General features: G+C 48.2%; 1 protein-coding gene and 1 pseudogene across 3 annotated transcripts in view; both read left to right on the forward strand.

The window, feature by feature from the left end:
* Positions 1 to 25,864, forward strand: part of UTRN (utrophin) — a 440,716-nt gene that overhangs the window by 282,937 nt on the left and 131,915 nt on the right. The gene's annotated exons all lie outside the window — the stretch shown is intronic.
* Positions 7,137 to 25,070, forward strand: LOC143668720 (ragulator complex protein LAMTOR3 pseudogene; annotated as a pseudogene).

Consider the following 25,864-nt stretch of genomic DNA (forward strand, 5'->3'; position numbering starts at 1 on the left):
AGAGTGAGGGGTGAATGATGACAAAATGCCCTTGATTAAATTCACCCTTGATAATGATGATTGCTATTAGAAATACCGATTTGGATGAGTTTAAAAAAACAAGCATGGCTACAGAAGCATTTGAGGGCGAAAGGGCAGATTTATTGCTAACGTGAACACACCACCCTGGATGAAGAAGAACCCTTCCCTGTCCTGACTCGGGGTCTCCCTGGCCCGGGCGCCTCTGTCCGGGAAGGCTGCTTTCTGGAACGTTCTCTCGGAGTCGCAGGTGTGCCTCCCAGCAGAGCGAGCCCACCCCGTGCCCGGGCTCCCGCGGGCAGTCTTGCTGTCCAGCCTGGCGCTGTCCTCCTCCTGCAGTGACAGTGTCTTGGGCATGTCCCCCTCCACAGCTGCAGCAGGGTTAGAGACACGGTGTCGCCTGCATGGGGGCACGGGGTGGGGGGGTCCCAGACAGTACGTGAAGAGAAGTCCAGGGATTCGGTGCTGACAAATCAAACACCGCCAAGCCTCTGAGTCACTGGCCCTGCGTGCCGCGTCCCTTCTCGGGGTGGAAGGACATCTGCCCCATTTCCTCAGCGGTGCTCCAGGGGGCTGCTGTGCGTCCTGTGGGCTTGTGGGCAAGAACACGCTCTTGTATCTCTCATCCCCTCCGCCTTTCTTTCCCTTCTCCCTTTTGTATGGCGTAGTCCGTTTAAAGCCCCTGCTTATTTTATGCTCATTCATTTAGACATTTACTTTATGTTAATGTAAGTAGATTTTTATTATAGTCATGAGGCATTTCATTGTATTTTTTCATGAAACTTTAATTAATAACCAGTTGAATATTTCTCTTTTTAAACTATTTACCCAGACTTGAAGTATTTCCCTGCCCCCCCCACAAAACTCTATTATTGACTCAGTGTTTTATCTTAAATAGATGGTGCCCCTCTATAAAATACTAATAAAGTATTTTATTATACTTTATAAAATATATATATATTTTTATATATAATATATTTTATTATACTAATAAGGTATAACAGTGTGACAAAACCAATTTAAGAGTAGTGGCACATACAGGTTTGTGGGCTCAGCTGATAAGAAATGTATGTTGGTTTATTATTCCTGGATGATCTGACAGCCTGTGCTTTGTTCTGATATCTCTGCAGGCATATTAGAAAACATCATGTTATGATGCTGTATCATCTAATCCCAGGGGAAATAAAGCATGAACCTTTACAGGCTTTTACTTATAAATGAATCTTGTAATGTGCTTCCTCAGAAAGAGGAAATGTGGCTCCAGCAAGCAGGGAAGGGCTGTGGAAACTCCTGTTGCTTCCGAAGGTGGCTTCTGCCTTGTCTTTGGCCACGCTTGTGGTGGATGGTGTGAGCTTCATGCAGAGCCACTTCTGCTTAAACCAGGTGAAGCAGCCAAGACATGGTCAAGGCTGTTAGAGCCCCATGTGTGCAGCGACAGCCTGTAGTTTGGAGTGCCAAGTCAGGTGGCATTTTAAAGAAATAGAGCGACGTTGCTCCCGCTTGCCCGGGGTACTTCCAGAAGGCTAGAAGGCGCTTCCGTAGGTCTCTGCCCAGCCCTGGCCGTGTGGAGGGGCAGGCAGTGGGCGCTGGGCCCTTCATCACCTGTGGCTGCGGTCGGGTCACAGAAGTTCTCGGGGCCTCAATTTCTTCATCTCTGAGACGGAAAGTTAAAATAGTCAATTCAGCACTGCATTTTATCAGTGTTAGGGAAACCACAGCCATGTCAGCAAAGCACAAGCCTGAGAAGTCATTCTTTCAGTCATTTAATGAACTTGAATATAAAATGCACCTTTAATGTGCCTCTGAAATTCGCCGCATGGGCTTGTGTTGGAAGAAGACAGTGGTGGCAAGGCTTACTCCTTGAGGTAAACGTGCGAATGGCATTAAATGGCTGAGATGCCTCATTCTTCGCGCTGCTGTTTCATTCATAGGTTGTGCTGTATCCACATGGGACACTGGGAAGCCCCTTTTGTTTTCAGATGGCAGAGAAAGGGAGTGTCCCTGGGGTAGATTACTGAGTTATGAGATGCTTGATGCCAAAGTGTCCTCTGCTAACTGCCGGAATGTAACATACAAGAAAGGCATCCAGGGAAAGATGACCAGTGAAGGCCAATGAAGTTCAAGAAGGCTGATGAAGTTCAGGGTCTCTCTGTCAAGTGAGAAGGCACATGGTGAACAGTCAGGGCTTCTCTCTCAGCTGGAAGGGCACATGGCAAACACGGTGTCATCTGCTAGCTTTCTCTCCTGGCTTCTGCTTTCATGAAACTCCCCGGGAGGCATTTTCCTTCTTCATCTCCAAAGTTTGCTGGCTCATGGACTCTCTGCTTTGTGGTGCTACAGCATTCTCTGCTCTCTCCGAATCTCTTATTCTCCAAAATGTTTCCTCTTTTATAGGACTCCAGTAAACCAATCAAGACCCACCCAAATGGGTGGAGACACATCTCCCCTAATCCAGTTTAACAACCACTCTTGATTGGGAGACATCTCCAGGGAGATGATCTGATTACAGATTCAGACATATAGTACCTAATAGGGATTATTCTGCCATTTTATGAAATGGGATTTTGATTATAACATGGCTTTTCTAGGGTCCACACATCCTTTCAAACCAGCACAGATACTTATCTAAGGAACTTGCTCTCTTCATCCAACAATAGTCAATGGTGCACATCTTGGGGACTTTATCCTGAATTAGTAGGGAAGAAAAAAGATATGAAGATGAAAAGCATGTGATGCCTTTGGGCCTCTAGGATTTTGGAAGCAGATAAAATTTTGCTCCCAAGCTGGGAGTGGTAGGGGAGGGGCGGGGGTCCTGCGAGTCTGACATGGGGGGGCAGCAGGGGACCCCAGGAGGGTGGGGAGGTGGGGCCTGGGGTGCATTGCGTGCCCTGCAGCCTCCAGGAGAGATCTCTCTTTAGGGAGGAGGGGCCTGCAGGAGGGGGCTGGAGGAGGGGGCTGGAAGAGGAGGCTGCAGGAGGGGGCTGGAGGAGGGGGCTGCAGGAGCCCCTGCCTTGTGGGGAGCAGCCAGGGGAGAGGGTGAGCTGAAGGTGGGGGAGAGCTGGCATTGCTTCTGCCGTCCCATTTTGGCTTCCTCCATGGACTGGGCCTGCCCAGGTGGGAAGTGAAATTCAGGCCCTCAGGTGGTCCCCAGGTTGCATTACTGGATGGCCACTTCAGGCCCTCATGAAGGATTTAGGAATTGCCCGCAGTTAGGCTGTAAGCGGGAGGAGCTGGGGCCCTGCTGGGAAGAGCCCAGTGGGCAGAACTGAACCTGTGCACTGCTGAGCTGGGTGTCCGGTAGCGGCGCAGGCCAGCGCTTGTGCAGGAGGGTGCCGCCCGGCAGCCCCCGGCCCCACCTCCCCAGCCTCGTGCCCCCCTCCGCGGTGTGACAGGCCCACGGCTCCGGCACACTCCATCATCACCCTGGGGACGAGGTTTGCTTCTGCAGTCACTGCTCTCTGGGGGAAATTTGGTAGGATAACTTGTTACGTGTTTCTTCTTTGTATTTTTGACGTTGTAGCTTACCTGTTACTGCTTTTGTTAACTTTGAGAATGAAAAACTTGACCTTTGTTAAGAAAGCAAAGATTTACTTTTGGTAATTCTAGAATCAGAATTCATTTAGATTTTTCAAAGGAGGCAGTTGAAAGCTTGAGGACTCAGGTAAGGAAATTGGTGGGTTCTGCTCAGTGAAAGCTGCCAGACCGAGGAAGGGCAGGTGTGAAACACCTGCCTGTGTCCCGCGGACCCGGCTCCACGGAGGCCTCCGGGTCCCACGCCCGGGCTGAGGCCGAGGACGTGGTTTCCTCCCCGGACCCTGCGTTCAGCCCGCCAGTGACACGCCGTGTGTCCTCCCTCTCTGCTCTGCAGACAGCAGGTGTGAGTGAGAAGAAGGGAGTAGTGCTTCATTATTTGGAAAATCTAAATAAAACTGGATATTTTGCATAGACTAGTTCTAAAAAGGAACTGGAAAAACATCAGCTTGTGGTAAAAACCTTTCTGCGGGCACTCGCGGAGATGCACAACCAGCGGAGACCCACAAACACTTCATTTCCTTGACTTAAACTTTCTGTCAAAGCAAATTAGATTTGGAAAATTACTGTTTTCCAAATTCATTGGTAGGTGTTTAAGAATTAATCAGAAGCCCAATTTGCATTTCTGGACTAGTTTTTGTCATCTCTCACATTTTCGGTTTGTTTTGGGGGTACCCCAGAAATCACCCCACCTGGTCTGACATGCCCCGTCCTCGGGACCCTGCTGGCTCTGCCCACAGGGCCTCCCCAGGTGCCCCCCTGGAGGGGACCCCCTCCCTGCTTGCTCAGCCCAGGCTCCATATGACCCCCCCCCACTCCTCACCCCCACACTCCACACTCACCCCCTCCTCACCCCCCCACCCCCCTGTGTTAAGCGGGGCCCCTGCCCTTCTCAGGATTTCCTGGCCCACTGAGCCTCATCCACCTGGAATTGCCTTCGTGAGGAGGTGGCCACAGCCCATTGACTCTGCGTCCATTGCTGACTCTGCGTCCGCTGCTGTGTGGACAGTGAGACTGCTTAGCCCGGTGTGGATCCCGCCTCCCTGCCAGGGCTCTGGGGGGCTGCGGGTGGAGGGGAAAGGCCTGAGCCCTCTTCTCAGGGGTACATGTGCATTGGTGTTGGCGAGGGTCCTGGGTGTGGGGATCCCAAGGTCCGGGTGGGGAGTTCCTGGGGTCCTGTTGGGGGTGTTCCAGGGTCCCGGGTGGGGGGCTCCCCAGCTGTCTTGGGGCCTGTGGCCCACCTGCTGAGTTACTCTGAACGTGGGATGCAGGTTTGGAAAATGGAAGAAGATGTAAACATTTTGGAGTGGTCAAAATGGCTCTCTAGCAGGGAGTCGCTGAGCTTAGCTGTCACGGGGCGGCACGTCCAGGAGGGGCGGTCACTGGCCTCCCTGCGCCCCGCAGGTGCCCGGCACGTGGCGGTGCCTCAGCAGCGTGTGTGGTGGTGGCACGCTCAGGGACGCGTTCCCCTGCTCGTGGCTGGTGGCTGACTGCCCCGTGCTCATACCCACTCTGCCCCTCCCCGTGTCCCTCCGGGCAGCCTCTTAGGGACCCTCAGGCGCCCCTCCCCCGTGGGAAAGAATGGCCCGGCCCCCGGCTGCCCTCTCCCTTTCCCGTTGCAGCAGCTCTGCACATCTCCCCTTCTGCAGAAATGGAGCCCGGCTGGGTCAGGGAAGGCGCTGCTCACCGCCGCCTTAGGAGGAAGGGCGGGACTTTGCGGGGCCCACCCTGAGCTCTCCTCACCATCCTGGCCGCCAGCGCGCCCCCACCCTCGGGTGGTGCAGGGGTCCACCCGCGGCCTCGACTGCGGGGGCATGTGGGGCTCCCTGGGTCTTCACAGCCCCCTGCTACGGCAGGGCCTCAACTGGTGTGCAAGCCCCCTGGCCTCTCCGCTCCGCAGATTTGAATTAAGTCCCGCTGACTCTAAATAAAGCACGCGAAGAAGGATCTCACGTTATCTATTTCTATTTTTTTTCCATGTTGCTGTATTCTGTATTACAATCATATCCAACTGTCAGGCAAGTCTGGTAGGAAATATACCAAAATTGAAAAGTAAATCAGGAGCTCAGTAAGAGGGGGACATCTCCCCAAATTTAAATCTCAGAAGGAATAAAACTTGCAGACATTAAAATGCGGTGAATGTTTAAAAAGTGTTTCCCCACTGGAAGGCCTGCAGTTTCCGCTGCCTCCTGCTGATCCAGTAGGCGAGGGAGGGCTTCCCACCCTGCGGACACATGGCCCCCAGTGCTGGACAGTGCGGGGACGGCTGAGGGACAGCCACGCACGGTCCCATGGACTCATGCTGGGCCAGGAGCCCCCCGCCATGCAGCCCCCCTCCCGGGCCGCCCTGGGAGCGGCGTGCAGCAGCAGGCGCCGTGGGAGGTGAGTTTGCTCACCGGGGGGCTGCTCTGCTCACACTTGACCCCGCACCCTGCTCTGAGGGTGCCCCACTTGCAGGAGTCCCCAGGGACCCCAGACGCGAACTGTGTGTTGCTGGGCCTCAACCTAGAAATAGGGGTGCAGTGACAGCAAGCCTGGGTCCCCCCTCAGCCTTGAGGTGTCTTTCTGCACAGCAGAAATGTGCAGTTGTGTAGAGTACCTTTGTCCACATTGTGCCGATGCTTCTCTGCAGGCTGCGCTTTTCAGCCTCATCAAGTTCCAGCCCGCTGTTCATGATGGAAGCACGTTGTTGACTAGCTTTCCCAAGGGTCTGAGAAGCTGTGAAAGAATAGAGGTCAGTTTATATTCTAAATTCTTACCTTTAGTGTGTTTTCAAAGAACCCATATGTGCCAGTCTGAGTCTGTGGCGGACCCCAGAAAAGCCATGCCCTTTAATCCTCACTCAGTATTGCTGGGTGGGAGCATTTTGATGGTTTCCAAGAAGATGTGACCCACGAAACTGTGGGTGGTAACTTTCCATTAGATGATTTCCATGGAGATGTGTCTTCATCCACTGAAGGTGGAGTTGCTTACTGGAATCCTTTAAAAGAGGAAACATTTTGGAGAGAGTCCCTTTTTGGTAGAGCCACGAGAAAGCCAGCAACACTGCCATGTTCGCCATGTGCCCTCCCAGCTGAGAGAGAAACGTTGAACGTCGTCGGCCTTCTTGACCCAAGGTATCTTTCCCCGGGTGCCTTAAATTGGACATTTCTATAGACGTGTTTTAATTGGGACATTTTCTTAGCCTTAGAACTGTAAACTAGCAACTCATTAAATTCCCCTTTTTAAAAACCATTCTGTTTCTGGTATTTTGCATTCTGGCAGCCAGCAAACTAGATCACCATATATGGCGTCATTTAATGCTTTGCCTTCACCTCAGTGCAAATAATGAGGCATTCAGCAAAATGACTTGGAAATACCCCTTGATAACCCTCTCGCCTATCGGTCAGATCACGTACATCTGAAGGAGGAAAGAAACTTGAAATGTAAGCCCTCTTCTCGGCATTGGCCAGGACAACGTGCTTTCCCAGGAAGTGTGACGTTGGATTAGCTGCTGCTTTGTAATGGGGACATTATCTCAGTGAGGCCACGTCTCTGTGGATCCCCTCCAGGGTCCCCCACAAGCAAAAGCGGCCTGGGGTCATTGGATGCGTGACCTGCGCCAGTGTTCTCGAGATGGGCTTGATGAATTGACTGGGTATATCTGGTGAGCTGTTCGAATTGCTTTCATTCTCTTCCCTTCAGTATGATGAATTCCTTTACAGTGGTTCTATTTCACTCAACCTCAGGAAACTGAAAGTACTTGGGAAAAATCGTATTTTATAGTATTCTGAAAATATCCCTTGGCTGCTTGTCGTCTCGGACTTTGTCGCTGTGAGGTGTGCTCGTGAAGTGGCAGGTTCTCGGTTTGGAGGGGCAGGGACAGGTGGTCTGCCTGCCTGAGACGCAGCTGCGTGGCTCAGCTCCGGGCTCCACCTGGCAACCAGACTGGGTTGTCCCAGGGATTTCCTGCTGTCCAGCCCCCTGTGGGCCATTCACCTTCATGCTGCCATCGTGCCGTGTCCAGGCAGGAGGGTGGGACAGCAGGCGAGTGCAGCCCGGCCTGGGACCCGGGGCCGTGCAGGTTCAGTGGTCAAGAACGAGGTAAAGAGGCCTGAGAACTTGGGTCCGGGAGCTGTGGGCGCAGGCACTGGAGCCTTTGGACTCAGGCGCGTGGACACAGAGGCCTGACCTGGCCTCCAGACCTCCAGGTGTGGGCACTGCAGGGGGGTGTTGGCCGGCCCGTGAGTGTGGCGCGAGGGTGACAAGGGGTGAACTTCACACCGACTCGGAGAGATGCATGTCCAGGTTGGGTCAGCCTTTTTCTAGCTCTGGCTGCAGCAGCTCAGGAGTAGGGTGCCTGGGTTGAGATCAGGGAGCCCAGCACAGAGGGTGCTGGACTTATGAAAATGCTTTTTTGTTTTTTTAACCACTTGGTGGGTTATGAGTCCTCACATACCATACAAACTCATGCACCATACAGCTCACGCACCACACAGCTCACGCACCCCACAGCTCACGCACCCCACAGCTCACGCACCCCACAGCTCACGCACCATACCACTCACGCACCACACAGCTCACGCACCACACAGCTCACGCACCCCACAGCTCACGCACCCCACAGCTCACGCACCCCACAGCTCACGCACCACACAGCTCACGCACCATACAACTCACGCACCACACAGCTCACGCACCACACAGCTCATGCACCCCACAGCTCACGCACCCCACAACTCACGTGCCACACAGCTCACGCACCGTACAACTCACGCACCATACAACTCACGCACCACACAGCTCACGCACCACACAGCTCACGCACCATACCACTCACACACCATACAGCTCACGCACCACACAGCTCACGCACCCCACAGCTCACGCACCCCACAACTCACGTGCCACACAGCTCACGCACCACACAGCTCACGCACCATACAACTCACACACCACACAACTCATCCGTGTAAAATGTAGGGTCCCGTTGCCTGTCCTGCCATCCCAGGCTAGTGCCGCCATCACCCCAGTCCATTTTAGAATATCTCACCACCCCATAAAGAAACCCCGGACCCCGAAGCACCTCCCCCCACGCCTCCATCCGCATCAGTTCCTGGAAACTCTTCATCTACTTGTCTCTCTCTGCTTGCCTGTTCTGGATTTTCTACAAACGAAATATTCAGTATGGGACCTTTTGTGTCTGGCTTCTTTCACTGAGCATCATGTTTGCATGGTTCATCCACAACATATAGTATTATTGCCAAATAATATTCTGTTGTGTGCCTCGGCCACAGTTTAGTTATCATTCGCTGGCCGGTGGGCATTTGGATTGGCTCCACCTTTTGGCTCTTATGACAAATTCTGCTTTGAACATTCATGGTTGGGTTTCTGTGAGGACGTGTTGTCATTTCCCTCGGGCATTCCACCCAGGAGTAGGAGTGCTAAGTCTGGTAATATGTTTTTAACCTTCTGTGTATATTTGGGAACATTGTCACTTAGAGTGAAATCATATTTAAATACAAACAGTAGTACAGAAACTTCCATTGGTGCCTACCATTGAAAAGCTTCTTACATTTTGCTCTTGGAAATTTCTGAATTGACAGACATCTCACTATTATTAACAGCTCTGGCTCTTCGTTTCTACTCACATTATGAAGATATTTAAGCCCAGTTCTCAATTTCTCTGGTTTGTGACCTATGAGACAAGTCTTCCTTACAATTCTGTAAGAGTTAGGACCCATTGGGCATTTGTTTGTAATTTATTTGCATGTATTTGAGGTAACTTAAAAATTGTATATAGGACCGGTTGTGATGATGCTTGTAGAGAACTTATCTTTGAAGCTGTTCCTTAGGTGTCAGCAGGGAGGCCCTCGGAAACCCCCAGACAAAAATTCAGGACCTAAAACTGTTCCTGTAGAAAAAATGACCAGGTGCTGATGGGCTCCATGCTGCTGTGGTGTCAGATATATGGAGCCCCTCGTATTGAAGTGGCCAGTGACAATGCTTTAAGTCCTGGCTTTTTATCTGCTTTTGCCCTTGCAGCAGACCAGGAAGCAAACTTGGGCTTTCAGAACACCAAAGTGTCACCTGCCAGGTGGTTCAGTTTAATCGTCGACCCCTTGGTGGTGAGTTCCTGGTTAGCAGCAGAGCCGACACAGCACAGATGGTCAGTCCAGAGAATGAACTTGCTCCATTATTTGAAGAACTGAGACACGTTGTGGAAGTTTCTTAGTCTGGCAGTGGACTCGGTATTGTTGACCCCACACAGTATGTTCCTTATCTTCATTGTATCAGAAACGATGTCCGCCAGAGACCTTTAGACCACGATAAAACTCGTATCCATGCACTCAAGAAAGGGCCCCATTTCCACCCTATCCTAAGAAAGAGCATATAGATATAATTTCTGGACAGATTGTTATATTTCCTTGTGTAGGGTCTGTTCTTATTTAGTGAGATCTGAGGATACTACAAAAATGGTTCAGTCTGTCTCAACTGCCGTGGGATTAGTGCAGCACCAAATGGGGTTCTCTGCTGTGGATCAGTCTGGTGGCGTGTGGGTCCGCCGGCACTGCCACGTGCCCCGTTGTGTAATAGTCCCAGGCCTTCAGGGTGAGGCAGACCCTTTTATTGTGAATAATAACGAGCACGTACTTTTCTTCACAGTAAGTTTTATTTCTTTGCACTGAATGTAAGAAAGATAAAATGGCTTAGCAAAAGTAATGAAATCAGAACAATCACTAACTTTCCTATGTACGTATATTCTGCAGTATAGACAAAGATTACTGGTTATTCAATTCTCAGAGGTTGCTGCTCTTTACCTAAAATGCAAGTTATAACTAAGGGTCCCCCCCCCCCCCACTCTATAACTGTCACCAATCAGTGTTTTAATATTGTTTGCTCTTTATAAAATATAGCTGTGATCTGTTATTGAACTCTGTTTCAATGTTGGTATGTATATAAACATGATAATACAACTATTTTTCTAAAACATGAATACCATTGAAGTAGTATTTTTGAAGGTATAGTTTGAGCACAATATAGGTCTTCTCTTTTTTGAGACTTTTCTTCCAAAAGTTTAAAGAACATAGTTAACTTAATTCAGTCTTTAACCCACATGAATAAACAGGGAGTGTTTCTTGTAGATACAGGTTTGGCAACTCTTTTACCTAGAATAAACCGTCAATTGGGGAAAAAAAAAGATATGTAGGAAAGTAAATTTAAAACTGGAAAATTCTGGGCGATGCAAGGGTAGCTCAGTGGCAGAATTCTCGCCTACCATTCCGGAGACCCGGGTTCGATTCTCGGTGCCTGCCCATACAAAAGAAAGACCAAAAAAACCATAGAAATTTCTAAGATAATATAATTAATAAATGCCTCCATTTATGGGCAAGCTCTTTGATTTGTTTTGTTGGAAAAGAGTTTTTAACGGACTTTTCCTGGATTTTTTTCCCTTTAATGATAAAGGTGGTAAAGAAGACACACTTCTGCAGCAGAAATGTTCCTTCCTTCTTCTAGCCAGACATTTTCACACTCGCCTTTACAGCTTCCTCCAGTCCCATGACCTGAGATTGAGTAGCTTGCAGGATAGAATTTTATATATTGGGATTATCAGTTTCTTCTTGGGAGTCATTCTGAAAATAACTCTTCCTCGTTCCTTTTTCTTTATTCACGTTCTCTCTGGGTGTCTGTCCTGTTCTCTTTCTCTCACTTTTTCTGGCTCCTTGGTCTTGTGAAACAACATAATTGGATTTCTGCCTTGAGCTATTTTTTAAGTTTGAATCTATACAATAATAGAGTAACATTGGATTTTCTTGGTAACTGTTTCGGCATGGTGATTGAAATCCTGCTTCTTTATTTTTATCCTATCATTGTGTTTGGAATCTAAAGCAGATTCTTTGCTATATGCCCTCCAATATTATTTTATGTTTAAATGAGGAAGTAATGCATGTTCATTGTAATAAAAATATGGAAATAGTATAGAATGGTGTCAAGTAAAATATATCCTGCCCAGTGACTCTCCACCTCCCACTGGCCTTCCAGAAAAATTTTATATATATAAGACACAATACACACACACACATACACACAATCACTTATATTTGCATAAATGCTTAAAAAAACAAAAAAGAAATGGCATCATTCTGTGCATTACATATTCTTCAACATCTTACCTTTTTATTGCACCTGAACTTGGCTGTGGCTGGTACAGTGACTCAGTACTGCTTTCCATTTGCTTTGGCCGCCAGGGAGCTCAGCTACGTTGACTCCCCGCACCACCTGCTATGGGCCATGTTTTCTGGGGTAAATTTTCTTCTCTTTTTTCCTTACCCCCTTTCTCTCATATTACTTGGATTTTGTCATTATTCTTTAAACTTTGGGTCTTATTTTGCCTCCTTGAGCCATGCAAGCGATTTTTCTGAGCAGGAGAATGGAATAACTGGCTGCGGGAGGTGCACGGTGTGCCTTATGCTCCTCTGCCATTTGGAGCTGCCGTCTGGTCCCCAGGCTTCGGACACACTGTCAGGACGATACTGCGGAAACTGTTTTCAGCCTGGTGGTTGGTGCCGCTGTGTGCACAGGGCTAATGGAGCTCACAAGCTCAGGGCTTTCACATTATTCACTGAAGGAAAATAAAGCATTAATGGCTTCCTAGTTGGAAATTTTTCTCAAGGACGGAGGCCACTGCCCCTTAGACAGGCTCTTTCCTCCACCAGGAATCACCTCTTTTGGTTGTTCCTACAAAGTGTAACGTTTGGTTTTGTATATGGTAAATATTGACTTTTCTTGCCCTTCCCTGCTTATGTGATCCTGGTGATTTCCTTAAACTTGGATTCATGGGGGAACAAATCATTGGAATTTGTGTTTAACAAAAAATAAGGCATTTAGCCTAGGCCTGTCTTTGCTGTTGTGTGGAAAATTTCCTGATAGCACAGCATCCACTTTCTTAGGAAAGGTACTAGGTCCAGGATATTGGAAAACTATATAGAATTGATTTTCAATTGAAAAAAAGTTACCAAATGTAGTACCCCAAGTTACCGATGGTAATTTTAAAGTTTGTGGTGCTTTTTCTTTCCTTGCCTGACTGAATGCTGTGTGTTAGCCTGTGGCCATGGTTGGGTCCCATTTAGGAGGCAGTGGCATGGGATGGGCAGTGGGTCACTGCAGGGGACGTCAGGGCTGGTTATTTAATTAGAAGAGCCGAGGTGGACTTATAGCTCCTATACTCTATGGTAGTTAATAATGGACCTAACTGGCAGGACAGTTCCGGGTTTGATGGACTGGTCAGTGTCAGCTGTTCTTGGCATTTTTCTTTAACAGACAGTCTTCATGACAGTTTCTGGCTTGCTGTCCCAAGCCACTCTTCCCCTAGTCCTCAACGCACCACCCTTGCTGGGGCCTGCTCTCCCTGCTCACCGACCCCAGGTCTTGCAGTTCCACCTTTGTTGGCCATTTCATGTGGATGGTGCTTTCCTCCAACTGCTTCCAGTCTCTCCACTGCTTGCTACACTCAGCCATTCCTTGGTGCTTTCCTTCTTTTGCTCAGTGTTTAAGCAAGTTTTCTAGGACTTGTCCCTAGATCTTTTCAGTTGTCACTTGCTACATTTGTCCCTGGCATTTTTTTCTGATTGATGACAGCCTAAGTGTTTCTCTCCAGCCCCCCACGCTTTACTGAACTCCACATTCTACATACGCCTGCTTGTGGGTGGTCCATTTGGCGATTCCACAGATCCTTTGAGACCGAGACCCATTTCTTTCACTGTATTCCCTTTTTTTGGTTAATGTTGCCCAGTGACCCAAGCCAGCAATTTAGGTATTGGTTTGAATGCCTCCTTCCCTGCCCTTCCAACACCAAGCCCCACTGCTTTCTCTGCAGCGTCTCTTGAATCAGAAACCATGTGACCGACAGAGCTGTAGTGGCTGCCTTGGGTTAGGTGCAGGCTGCAGCCCTGGGGGGAGGACTCCCCACATTCCAGAGTCCCAAGCAGATTCTGGCAGGTGAGGCTATCTGCTGACAGCTCAAGGTGAGAGGAATCAGCTGGCTGAAGGGGTGATAGACGAGGCGAGGGCAGAGGGAAGGGGGCCGTTCCTGGGGAAGGCTCCTGCTGGCATGGTGGCTCAGAGGACTTCGGGATAAAGCTGGGTGGGCTGTGCTGGGAAGGGAAGGACCAGGGGACTCAGGGCTCAGGAGAGAGAGCGGTGGAGGCCAAGAAAGAGCTCGGGGTCCCGACAGCTACATTCTGGTGGACCGCGTACGTGGTGGGTTGTGTGCTGTGTGCTCGCAGCAGAAGGGGGAACCTTGAGTTTTTCCCCCCCTAAGTAGGAGACAGTGTTGAAATCCCATCTATGGGGAAGTCATTCCCCATCCTGCCAGGCGTCCCCGAGCAGGTGGAAAGGCCTTGCCGAGCCTGGTACAGAGTCATTATGTGAAAGTGGTCAGGGGACCTTGGAGGCTGTGGTAGTTAGATTCACTTGTCAGCTTGGCCAGGTAAAGGCACCTAGTTCTGTTGCTGTGGACATGAGCCAATGGTACGTGAACCTCATCTGTTGCTGATTTACATCTGCAGTCGGCTAGGAGGCGTGTCTGCTGCAATTAATGACGTTGATTTAATTGGCTGGTGCTTAAATGAGAGACTCAACATAGCACAGCCTAAGCAGCTCGGCATTCCTCATCTCAGCACTCCCAGCTCAGCCCAGGTCTTTGGAGATGCAGAAAGAAATCACCCCGGGGAAAGTTGTTGGAATCATAGGCCTGGAGAGAAGGCCAGCAGAGACTGTCCTGTGCCTTCCCACGTAAGAAAGAACCTCAGATGAAAGTTAGCTGTCTTTCCTCTGAAGAACTAACAAAATAAATCCCCTTTTATTAAAAGCCAGTCTGTCTCTGGTGTGTTGCATTCTGGCAGCTAGCAAACTAGAACAGAGGCCACTCAGCCCCTGAACACACACACACAAGCACAAAACAAACACTGGTGAGTGTGCACGATTTAATAGGCGAGCTCTAAACTCCCATGTCCGTGTTCTCAACAGGTTTCATAAATACCGTCCACATATTTAATCCCTACTGAGATATGAATTCTTAATTTCTTAGAAACTTCCAGAAATTAATGTCTTATTTAGTTGTTCTGTCCCTTACATAGCAGCTTGCCACATGCCAATGCGAGCCAGGGAGATGTACAATCACGTGTGTGGTTTCTATTTATTTGTTCAGGACCCTCGTCTCATGAAAACTGCTTTACAAATGTGTGTTTGAACAACTGTTTCCATTGGGCATCTGTGAAAGTCTGACCATGAGGTCCCAGGATCTCCACCAGAGATCAAAATGCTCAATTGTGATCTTTGTTGTTTCTCTGTCAGTTGTTGCTGTTGAAATAGTTCCTGTTGCCAGTTGTTTTTTTCCCACTTTTATTTAAAGACCAGAGGTTTTGGACAAAGAATATTCTTTTCATATTTCATATTAATAAGTAAATAAAGGAAATACAAGAATTTTGCTTTCTGGGGCCGAGAAAGATGAGTGAATTTCAATTATGGACCTAAAAGTTAGTCTTCTGTCTGTCTGGAATTAATGACGCTAACCTATTGCTGAGATTATTTCCTGGCCCTAAGATAATAGGAGATTCTGCATACTGTGCTATACAGAAATGCTAATTTTAGCATGTGAGTTTTTCTGCTTTCAGTAAATTCAATTGAGCAGAGCTCAGTTATTTACAAGGAAAATATACTGAAACCCTGAATGTTTCCACGAATGAGGAAGTCAGTTTGAGACTGGTTGATTTCATCCCTTGGGGCCCACAGAAGCCTGTGCTGAGGCAGGGCAGGTATTGGCAGGATTGTAGTCGGAGGTGTACCTGGCTGGGACTCCCGTCAGGCGTGCATGCACCACCTGCTTCTGTCCTCCAGGCTCCGAGTTGAGGAGCGCAGGCGGCCTGGGGCCTTTCCCCCGAGGCCGTGGGGGATTTCCTGCACTGCCTCCTCCTCCTGGGTAGCCGGGCTTCGACTCACTTGCAAAGCTGAAAAAGCCTGGTGTGGGTCCTTTGTATTCATCCAGGAGGTTTTCCCTCTGGTTCCTCCTGCTGCCCGAGGGCCCGTCTCCGGGGGTCGTACCTGCACAGCCCGCATTTGTCCTTGGCCTGGCCGCCTCCAGACAGGATTTCTTTCTCATTTTCTGCTCACAGGCAGCCTGTCACTATGATTCCCCTTTGTCCTGCTGTGCCAAGAGGCAGATCGGCCTGGCCCTGGGATTCGAAGGGCGTGGCTCCCTTTGAGCCCTGAGTCCTGTCCTAGCGGGCTGGCAGGTGTGCCATCTGCTCCCGGCCCTGTGTCCGAGTCCAGTCCTGTGTTCGGCTCCATGTCCAACCCTGTCATTCCCCTGTGCTCAACTCCGGGTCCCCTGTGTCCAGCCCCGTGTCTCCTGTGCCCAGCCCTGTGTCCCCTGCACCCAGCCCTGTGACCCTGTCCAGCGCCATGTCTTGAGATGGGGTTAAAAAATACGACGGCTCTATTTTTTATCTTTGATATTTCTGCACCTGTCAGCAAAGGCACGGCTTAGCGTTCTGTTTTAGAAGTCCAGGTGAGCCCACGATATCTGCAGCTTGACACATGAGGTTTTGTTTCTCATCCACCACCCTAAAAGGACAAAAGCAGTGGACACATTTTTACTTCTTCTTAATGTTATTTCTATGACTCTGATTTGTCTTCATGTTTGCAAGACAGGGGAAATAGTTGAATAAAAATGGATTCTAATACAATTGCTATTACAAAAACAAACACACACATGGGCTCCACATCACTAAAGCTGATGAAAACATGCCACGGCAAAGCAAAAACCTATGAGACGATGTGGAGAGTCAAATGCATGTTATATAAAAGCTCCTAATCTTCATTCTTTTAGGCCATTTAAACCCGCTGTAAAATTATTAGTGCAGAAGCCTGCCTAGCTAGCTGCCCTCACTCCCGTGTTGGAGCTCACGTGTTTCTCAGCTCACTGTCCTCCTGACACCCAGACCCAGAGTCCCAATCATGGGTAAAGACTGTATAAGCTGAGTTAAGCTCCTGGTATAGAATACAAGGGTATTTAAAAGTAACCGCCACTTGTCTCACATTTCATAACACATCTGATATTGTTTATAGAATTTTCAAATATTTCATAACACATCTGATATTGTTTACAGATTTTGAAAACTGTTAATATCCTAATAATACTCCAGAGGAGCTCTGAAAATGAAGACAGAGTTTTGATGGCTGGATGTAGGTTTAATTTTGTTTTAGATTATGTGTTAGTCAGACATTTATTTTTAGAAGCCTACTTTGTAGAAGTTTTTAGTTATATTTGTCCATAGTGCTTCAATTTTTAAATAACTAGATAACCTCATAATCCTTCAATTAACAGAGAAACCAACTTTAAATTTAATCTCAGTATTAAATTCAATGTTAGTTGGCCCAGAATTCTCTAAAACCCTGGAAATAATATCTGGATTGTTGATGAAACTGAATCCTTACTTTACACATTTTTTTCTTTTTCTTGAGAATACTACAGTTTAAAGAATTATTTTTATCTGTCCTGATTACTATCATTACTATGTATAGTACTGTTTATTTGGTGTAATAAGGTTACATTTTAACTTTCTTTGACAGGGTAGATCTTAGATACGTTTAGTTATAAAATATTTGGTTTTGAAATGTCTTCAAACACACCTCATTGCTCCTCGGTGCGCGCCGTTGCCCAGATCCGAGAAGGAGCCCGAGGTTTGATTCGGGCGTTGTGAACCTGGGGCCTGGGTTCGCTGGCCCCTCGTGTTCGCTGAGGCTGCAGACGCATCCAGCCCCCTCCCAGGCTCTGGGAGCTGCCAACCACTCACCCGCCCACCCCGGCCGAGGGAACCCCACCATCACTCTGCGGAGTTTGGGTTCTTCTCCAGTCCTGGTTCTGAGCGCCCCGAGGATGGAGGTAATCTGTTGGAGCCACTTGAGGAGCCCGGGACTGGGACCCCAGCGTCCCCCAGCACGCACACCTGTCGCATCTGGGAATCATGACTCTGCTCCCATTTGTAACTCAAGAAATCCTAGAGTGGTTTTCTAAGTATTTTTCACGGTTAGTTCACAATGCAAACTCCTCAAATTAACATGTTTATGTCTCTTTTTTCATGGCACCTGGTACTGTGCCACATGATGCCCAGATGAAGGGCGCTGTCTGTGACGATTGTGGACCTCTTCCCGGTGTGGGGTGTAAAGGCCTGATGTGACCTCAGTTCACTGACCGCCCTTTGGGTGCTAATGGGGCTGGAAGGGGCAGTGGCCCTTAGCAAGGTGCTAATTATTTTACCTGGTTGCTCACTGACTCTTCACACAACTCTGTGATTTGGGCATCACTGAAATACTCACTTTGTAGGTAAATAAGAACAGTTATAACTGGTTAAAAATCCCGCCAAAAGTCAATATGGTGAATTAACCTCAGAACAAGCCCGGGTTTGCACGAGGTGCTGAGGGGATGCCGAGTTCCCTGTTGTCGCCGTTATTTTACTTTTACTTCTCCCTGCAGTGTGTGTGTCTGAGAAAAGTGGTGGAAACCGGAAAGCTCGCCTGACTTTTTAACACATAGTGAGGCAGGTAAAGGTGCTGAGCTCCAGAGGTAGCAGCATCTCCGGGGACACCCTGGCATGTGAAGTGCTCCTGAAGAGGCCGACTCTGTCCCCCACTTCGGGCCTGCTGTGAAGTCACTCAGCAGACTGGGGCTGTTGTACCCCCAGAGTAGAGAGAGCTCTACTTGTGGTCCCCAAATTATTTCTGAGGTGTTTATGAGCAGATCAGTGTTTTTTCTCATAGCTACTACCTCTGAATAGTAAAACAGGGAGAGCTGACTGAAGGCTCCGTGGCCCCGTAGTTCCTTTTAAACCATGATGGTGAGCTTCAGCTAGTTGACAACTTCCTGGTTACAACCCCAGGCACCTCTTAAGTAGTAGATCTTTCTTAACATCTTGAGTTATTTTCAAATATGGATATTATTCTTAAATCAATGCTTTGGTTTCTGTTCATTTTTTTGTACAATCGTTATCAGAGTCACAAACTAAAATAAAATTGCCATTCTATTTGAAACCCTGAGAAAGTACATTTTCATCAGATACTTTTCCTTGGTTACAAAAATTTTTTTAATTAAAAGAACTTGCATCCCACGGAACAGCTGAGGCTTGACAATGACAGAGAAATCGTTGCTGCCTGAATGTTGTCAGGTGTGTTCTCCGCATGCCTCTCATTCCTTCTGAAATTAAAATAAAATACAGAGTAGCAGCTCTTCAGGAGTAGATGATTAAATGTCAGTACTGTGTGAAAGACATATGGAAATGTAAAGACATCTATTCTTGTGATGACCACAGGAATTAAAATAATAAAACCCAACATCCTTGAGATATTTATGCTTTAATAGCATATCATTAATTAATCACCAAAATAGGATGAGAAACAGGATCCAGAAGAAATGCACAAAATATGAGCAGTGATTACTGTTGTTTGGTGGGAATGTTGGAGATTTAAAAATTTCCTCTTTTCTGTCCATGGAATTATCATGGAACGATCACATATTAGTTTTGCAATAAGAAAAAAAAATGCTCACAATGGGAGAGGTCTTGGAAAGGGAGTGGAAGTCATCAGCACGAGTAGGCTGAGTTTACTTATCCTGATGGTTTCCAGGAGTGCTGGCCCTGCTGGCTTGCTCTGCAGTAAGGAGCACCAGTCTGTCCCTGTGTCCTGGGGAAACTGTGCGGCCACCTGGCCCTGCCAGCCCTCGGGGTCACAGGTGGCCCTGCGGCGTGCCCTATGCGTGCGGGAGGACTGGGGACCCCCAACAGCTTTCCGAGCCGAGAGAGCATGCTCAGAGCCCAAGGGAGAGCCCAGATACGGGGGCAGCACTGGACTGATGTTCCCAGAAACCTGGGGTGCAGTAGGGGGTGGGTTCAGGGGTCAGGCTCTGTTTCCATCTGGGCCGATGTGCCCTGGAAAGTCCTAAGAAAGGGCCAAAGTACCACAGACCCGTGCTGTCCTGGAGCTTGCGGCTTCTGTTTATTGACTTCCTGTCCCTGTTCCCATCCCTTGTAGGTGATGTGATGGAAGTAACCTAAACCTTCAGAGGTAACGCTCTGCTCTCCTTCTCAGTGATGGCTCAGGTGTGAGCAGGTCACCCCGTGGTCGCTCCTGTTTGGCTGGAAAATTAACCGAGGGCTGGAGGGAGAGACGCTAGGGATACAGCGTCAAGTTCAAGATAAACTGTGTTTTGTTGGAATGTTAAATTTTAACTTCTAATCCCTTTGCAATATTTACTCAACTGTCAAAGAAATGATAAATCTTCTGCCTCATTTCACAAGAGGGCAGCACTTTCTTTTAAAATTAAAGTATGACTCAAAAAATACAGTCAAATTAACTTTTTCCATCATGAAGTTGAGCTCGAGTGGCTTACAGAAGAACTGGAAACTATTTTTCTCTGCAGAAATTTACACGCAAGATAAGTGTAAATTTTTAGAGTAGCTTGGGATCCTTTTGGAAAATGTAAGGATGGATTAAAATCAGCCCCTCAAATTTCTGTCTTAAAGTTGAATTTGATTAGCTATTTTGATAACTTTGAAAATCTGTAAAAATCTGCCAAGATCTTGGCTTTCTTTTCAATTATAAAATCACATTCAGGGTGTATAGTTTTAGTAAATTCTAAATGTTTTACTTTTTTGTCAGTTAGCAAGATTTTTTGAACAATGGTTGTATGTTCAGCATTCTAGTACAACATTTGAGTGACAAATAAATATAACTTTTTTCTCCTCTGAAAACACTGACTTCTTACTGAGATTGAGGGGGAAATAAACAAATTGACAAAATAACCTGTAAATGAAGCAAGGCAATGTGGAAGTAAAGTGCAGCATGTTGGAGAAGACCTGTGGGCCTGGAAATTGTTGAATTAAAGCTGCCATGTAGAGCTGTGAGCAGAGAATGGAAATGCAATCAAACATAGAAGGCAGGCTAAAGCCTGAGTGGAGGGAAGAAAAGGGAGGCTACTATTTAACCCACAAGAATGCTATCATCTGAAAAAGTAGCATGTGTGTTGGGCAAAATTAGGAAAGTGTCCACGCTGTTGACCAGATCGGGTGGAAACAAGCCCGGTGTGGACAAGGGCTGGGCATTAAAGGCACGTGAGAATATTTAAGTTTGTATTTAAAGTCGTTAAAACTCAATGTAAGAAATTCACTTCTTGGTCATACTAGCCACAAATATTAAGAGAACTTGATGTTTAGGTAGTGGATGATTTCATTGCATTTATTGGTGATTCCAGGGCACCTAGGAATTTCAGCATCTGAGATGCTTATGGGTGCAAGTAGGGGGAGACATGGTTGTGGTAATTCAACAACGATTTGATTGTGTACCACGTGCCAGGGCCTGTTTCCAGCTCAAGGACATGCCAGTGAACAAACAAATCAGGGTTTTGCCTTTTTGGAAGTGACAAGGTTTTCCCCGATGGGATGAATATTGTTTAGTACTGCCTTTTACGCCTTAGTGACCAGTGATGAAGTCTTTTGTAATCTATAATCATTTTTTAAAATGATTATTAGCAACAAAGCTAATAATGGCTGTTTTAGTTTCCCAGCTGCTAAAGCAAATACCATAGGGTGAGTTGCCTTCACCGCAGGGGTTTTTTGGCGCAGGGACTCAGAGGCTGGAAGGCGCGTTCCCTCCTGAGTTGGGGCTGCCTGGCTGGCAGCATCTTTGGGTTCCTTAGGTTCTCCACGGAAAAAAAAAAATCTCTTTTCTGGGTTCCTTTGACGTGCAGCTCCTGACCGCTCCCTGGGTCTTCTCACTCTGTCTGACTTTCACTCTGCTTATGAAGGACTCCAGAAATTCAGATTAAGGCCCGAGCCTGAGTCAGTGGCCGCTGAAGGAACATCCTGAGATTTTACTCGTTTGGGACTCACACCCACCAGACTGCAGACCGGGGCTGAGCCCGTGTCCACGGGGGCCCCCCACGGAATCCACCCCCGTGCCAGTGGGAACTCTCAACTGTTTTGAACACTTGCTTCTCAAAGAAACACATTACACTAATGCCTTTCCTCCTGCCCTCATCCTTTTCCCAACAGCAGGCCCTCCTGGTTTTGTATTAGTTATAGGACTGTCTTATTCGTCTTTTATCTAAAATTATCCAACTATCAGTGAAGTTCTGTTGAAATTAATGATACTCCTAAGTGCTAGTGAGTTGAGTATCTCTCTTGATAAGAATTTCTGATTGTTTGTTAAAGTGGCGGAAAGCTTCTCTGTACAAGGGAAAATCAAGCTCTCATCGAGGGTTCGAGTACCTCTTCCCTGGATCAGACAGCTACGCGACAGTTGGAGGAAACATCTCAACCTATCTTTCTCCTCCGAGAACCCTACTCTATTATTTGTCCCACAAAAGATATAACACCTTAGGGCTGGTGTGCAGTGTTGATTCTTATTTCCTCAAATCATTAAAAAGGTTTGGGTATCGTTTTTTAGACTGTCAGCAGCAGAACTACTTGATTCATTATTTCAAAGGAGAAAGTTATGTCCTCATGATTTAAGGTCTTGTCATTCTGAGCTATGATCTGTTCTGTAAGGGTGTGTAATGTTTGCGAAGTCATTTAAGAGGCATTTAAAAAACGTGAATATGCCACAGATAAAGTGTCACCAGCCAGGGCCTTTAGGCCGTGGGGAGCGTGAGGCAAGGTGCTGACATCGTTCGGGGTATTCTGTGCCACCTCAAGGTGGCTTTCAGGCGTCCTAGGTGGGCCCCTGGCTTTCAGTAGCAGGTGTCTTTGGGACGTCCTTCGCTGCCTGTGCAGTGTTGGAAGGATGGCTGCTGCAGGCCTGAGCATGGGCGGGTGTTTGGTTTCTGCACAGGGTCAAGAGCCACTGAGTTCAGTCTGGTGATTAAGATGGATGCCATCAATTTGGTAAAAGGAGCAAAATGACTGAGAAAGTAACAGTTTTGCTACGGGGATCGCCCACCCATTACAACGGCTCCTCCAAAGTATCGTCCAGAGCTGGTTTGTGCAGCAGCAGTGTCGCGTGGCTCCTGTTCAGCCTCCCAGGTCAGGATCCCGCTGCCCAAACCCCCTCTGGACACTCTGTATTGGGTCCAGGAGTGCGCACTGAAGGCAGTATTACTTTCCAGTCTCTCTGTATTTTTATTGTAAAGGTAAAGCAGCCTCTGGATCAATTCTGGACTGAAATTGTGCTTTAAATTTGTTGGTGTGACAGTTTTTAATGTGGTGCTAGAGGCAAGAGAACCCTGAAGAGCCCTCCTACAACCCAATGCTGCTTGTCTGGTGTCTGAGGGCTGGGCAGCCTGTGTGGCTTTCTCCAGTCCTCGGTAGCTTCCTCCTCACACACTGACCACCCTCCCCAGGGGTGCACAGCAGGGCCCGTGGCAGCTGTGGCTCACGGACGAAGTTGTGCTCTGCAACGCTTTCCATGCTGACTAAGACCCTGCCTCCCTCTTTCCCTGCTTGGGTGGAATTGCGGGCACTGCTGCAGCCGGGTTGCTCGGCCTGATATGAAAAGTGAAATAAGGTTTCACTTGCCTGGAACGAATCATTCTCACTATTCATCTTTGGTGTACATCTGCCGACCTCTGAACATCCCCCTAAGTCTTACACCATAGACCAGCAGAAACGTAGGCTGCAGTAGGCAACCTGGGGTTCCTGGGAAGAGACTAGCCTGAATTATATCATGCCTGTTGAGACTCAAAGTTATTATACAAATAACTGCAGCTACTAGTTATAGAGTAACCGAGGAGGACAAAAAGGCTTTGTCCCCGGCCCCTTTAGGAAAGTCCCATTGAGCGACCCCTGCCATTGAAGGCTTTGTTCTAGGGAGGAGGACCTGCAGAACTGTCACCCCCTCCGGCCCCTGGAAACTTCTGAGACTCTCAGAGACAAAGAGGATGGCCTCTGGAGGCACTTACCTTCACATCTCATGATGCCCCCATTTGGGGAATACATGTCTACCCAGAAAGATAAATCTGTGATACTCGGGCATTTGCCATCTGCTGACTGACTGACTTTTGTATAGAAAAAAGCAACATGTGCCCCTGGTAAAAGTTTCACAGTGCATAAAAGGCTTAAGATTCAAGACAGGCTCCCTCCCACTCCAGACACCTCTCAGAGGTAATGTTCCCTCAGCCTCTTGGAATTCCTTCCAGAAGCAGCATCTGTTTCCTAGATAGCATCTATACCTCACGGTGTCTCTCCCCTTTTGTTTGCCTGTACACGAATATCCTCTGTGCAGGCAGAGGCATCAGAGATGATTCCTATCAGCAACCAGAAGCCTTCCCACCCGTCTCCGCAGGGCACTCTGCCATGGACTTCAGCTAACTCCTGGGCACGACGACACACTCACAGCAGGTAGTTCCAGCTGTGTGCACTGCCAGACAGGCCAGGGAGGCCCTGGTTCATGTGTGTTTTGCATATGTTTGCAAGCTAAATTCCTAGGAATAGGATTTTTGAGTCTAAGGTACATGCCTTTTAATGTATGATGGGTATTACTAAATTGTACCCTCACCCCAGATTTGCCAGATTTTTAAAAGTCAGCTCTGCTGCTTCTAATAATTTCCAGGAAATGCAGTGGCTTAACCTAATTCCATCAAACAGAGGAATTCTTCATTCTGTAATCAGTCCACTGATTTTATTATGAGCTGCATAATTCATTGCCTGGGTTCCCTGTCGTAGAGTCCTTTATTCGGAACTTTTGGGGAAAAACCAAAGAAATAAGCTAGGAGATAAACTCATGGCCCAGAGATAACACATGGAAGAAGTGAGATAAAAGTACAGAGTAAATATGAAGGTGTGGTTGTGGCTTTTGGGGGGACTGTGTCTGTAAATGTCGGTGGTTCATAGTAAGGGGATTGATTGGCGAGACTGGTGAAGGCCAGTCACGGTGGGGGGTGGGGACGGTTAGAGGTGGGACTTTGCAGCAGCTTCCCAAGGGAACAGGCAGGATGGACCCCAGGGCTCTCGGAGTGGACGCGGTGACCCATGTCAGGATGTGCCCGCGAGCCTCAGAGAGGCCTGCACTCGGACTGCACAGAAAGGACTTGCAGCCCAGGCCCCTCCAGGGCCCCCTGCGTCTCCCGTGTCCACCCCACACCTGCGCCTCCCACCACGGGAGCCGGGACTGCTGGGGACAGGACAGGTCTGCGTTTCGTGTTTCACTTGTGGTGACAACCGCACCTTCAGTTTTTATTGATCTTGGTATTTTCTTTGCTGTTATTAAAATCTGTTGGTTTTGATTTTCTCACTGTGGTTGGCTGAGGGCAGTTGGATGAACCTCTGCTCCGCGTTTAGGCAATGTCTCGGAGCCACTGCTCCCGGCGTGCTGCGGGGGTATCTTCACCTGCCCGGGCTGAGCGGCCAGGAGCCCCTCACAGTGCCCAGCGCGCCCACCGCAGACTGCCCCCCTCTTGTCGGGGGCTGCTCATTTTCTTAGGAAGGATGTGGTCTTGCAGCATTAACATTCTTGGCATTATCTTAATGTCAAAAGATAATAAGGTGTGCAACGAGTCAGTGAATGTTTTCGAGGTGGCTGAGGGCTGCCCGCTGCTCCTGCCGACCAGGCCACAGGGCTCAGTGGGCAACCCCCGCCCCCCCTCCCACTCCCACCCCCGCCCCCACACCCCTTCAGAGCAAAGAGCTCCCTGTGCCCTTCAGACGTCCACTTATCGGAATCTTTCAGCTATAGTTTATGGAAAAATATACAGGTATTGAATCATGTCTCATGAATTATAATTTTTAATTTCCAATTACCATCTGTTTAATTATCAAAACCAACGGCATTATTTGAGAGGTGAACATGAGAAACAGTTCTTGGTGTACAAAACATCCTGCCTGAACTTCCCGGGATCAAAGGAGAGTTCCCCATTCCATCAGGGCTCAGGCCTCCGTCTTTGCACTGACCTGTCAGCCCTGGAGGGCTGGGCATGGTGCAGAGAGCTGCCAACTGGCGCCGGGCTGCTGGGTGGGGGGGCGCATCTGGCACCCAGCGTCTCCCCTGGCGGGGCTCCATCTATGGCAGGAGACAGGATTTGGAATTCCAGGTACTGATTAGGGTCTTCGGGCTATTTTATTTTTGAATCATAAAGCCCGAATTAGAAGGGGCTTTGAATAGAAGAATGTTGTACAGTTCCCAAGGCATTATAAACTGGATTTCTCCTAGAGCCACGTGGGTTTCTGACAACTAAGTGTTCCCCGCCTGCATGAAGGAAGGCTCCCAGGAAGCTTTTCTCCTCTCGCTCCTTGGTCTTTGTATTTGGCCGAAATAAGGAAAACCTGTTAGGTTTTGCTTGGAAAACATTCTC

This window comes from Tamandua tetradactyla, chromosome 25 (genome assembly GCF_023851605.1).
Source record: "Tamandua tetradactyla isolate mTamTet1 chromosome 25, mTamTet1.pri, whole genome shotgun sequence".
NCBI lineage: Eukaryota > Metazoa > Chordata > Mammalia > Pilosa > Myrmecophagidae > Tamandua > Tamandua tetradactyla.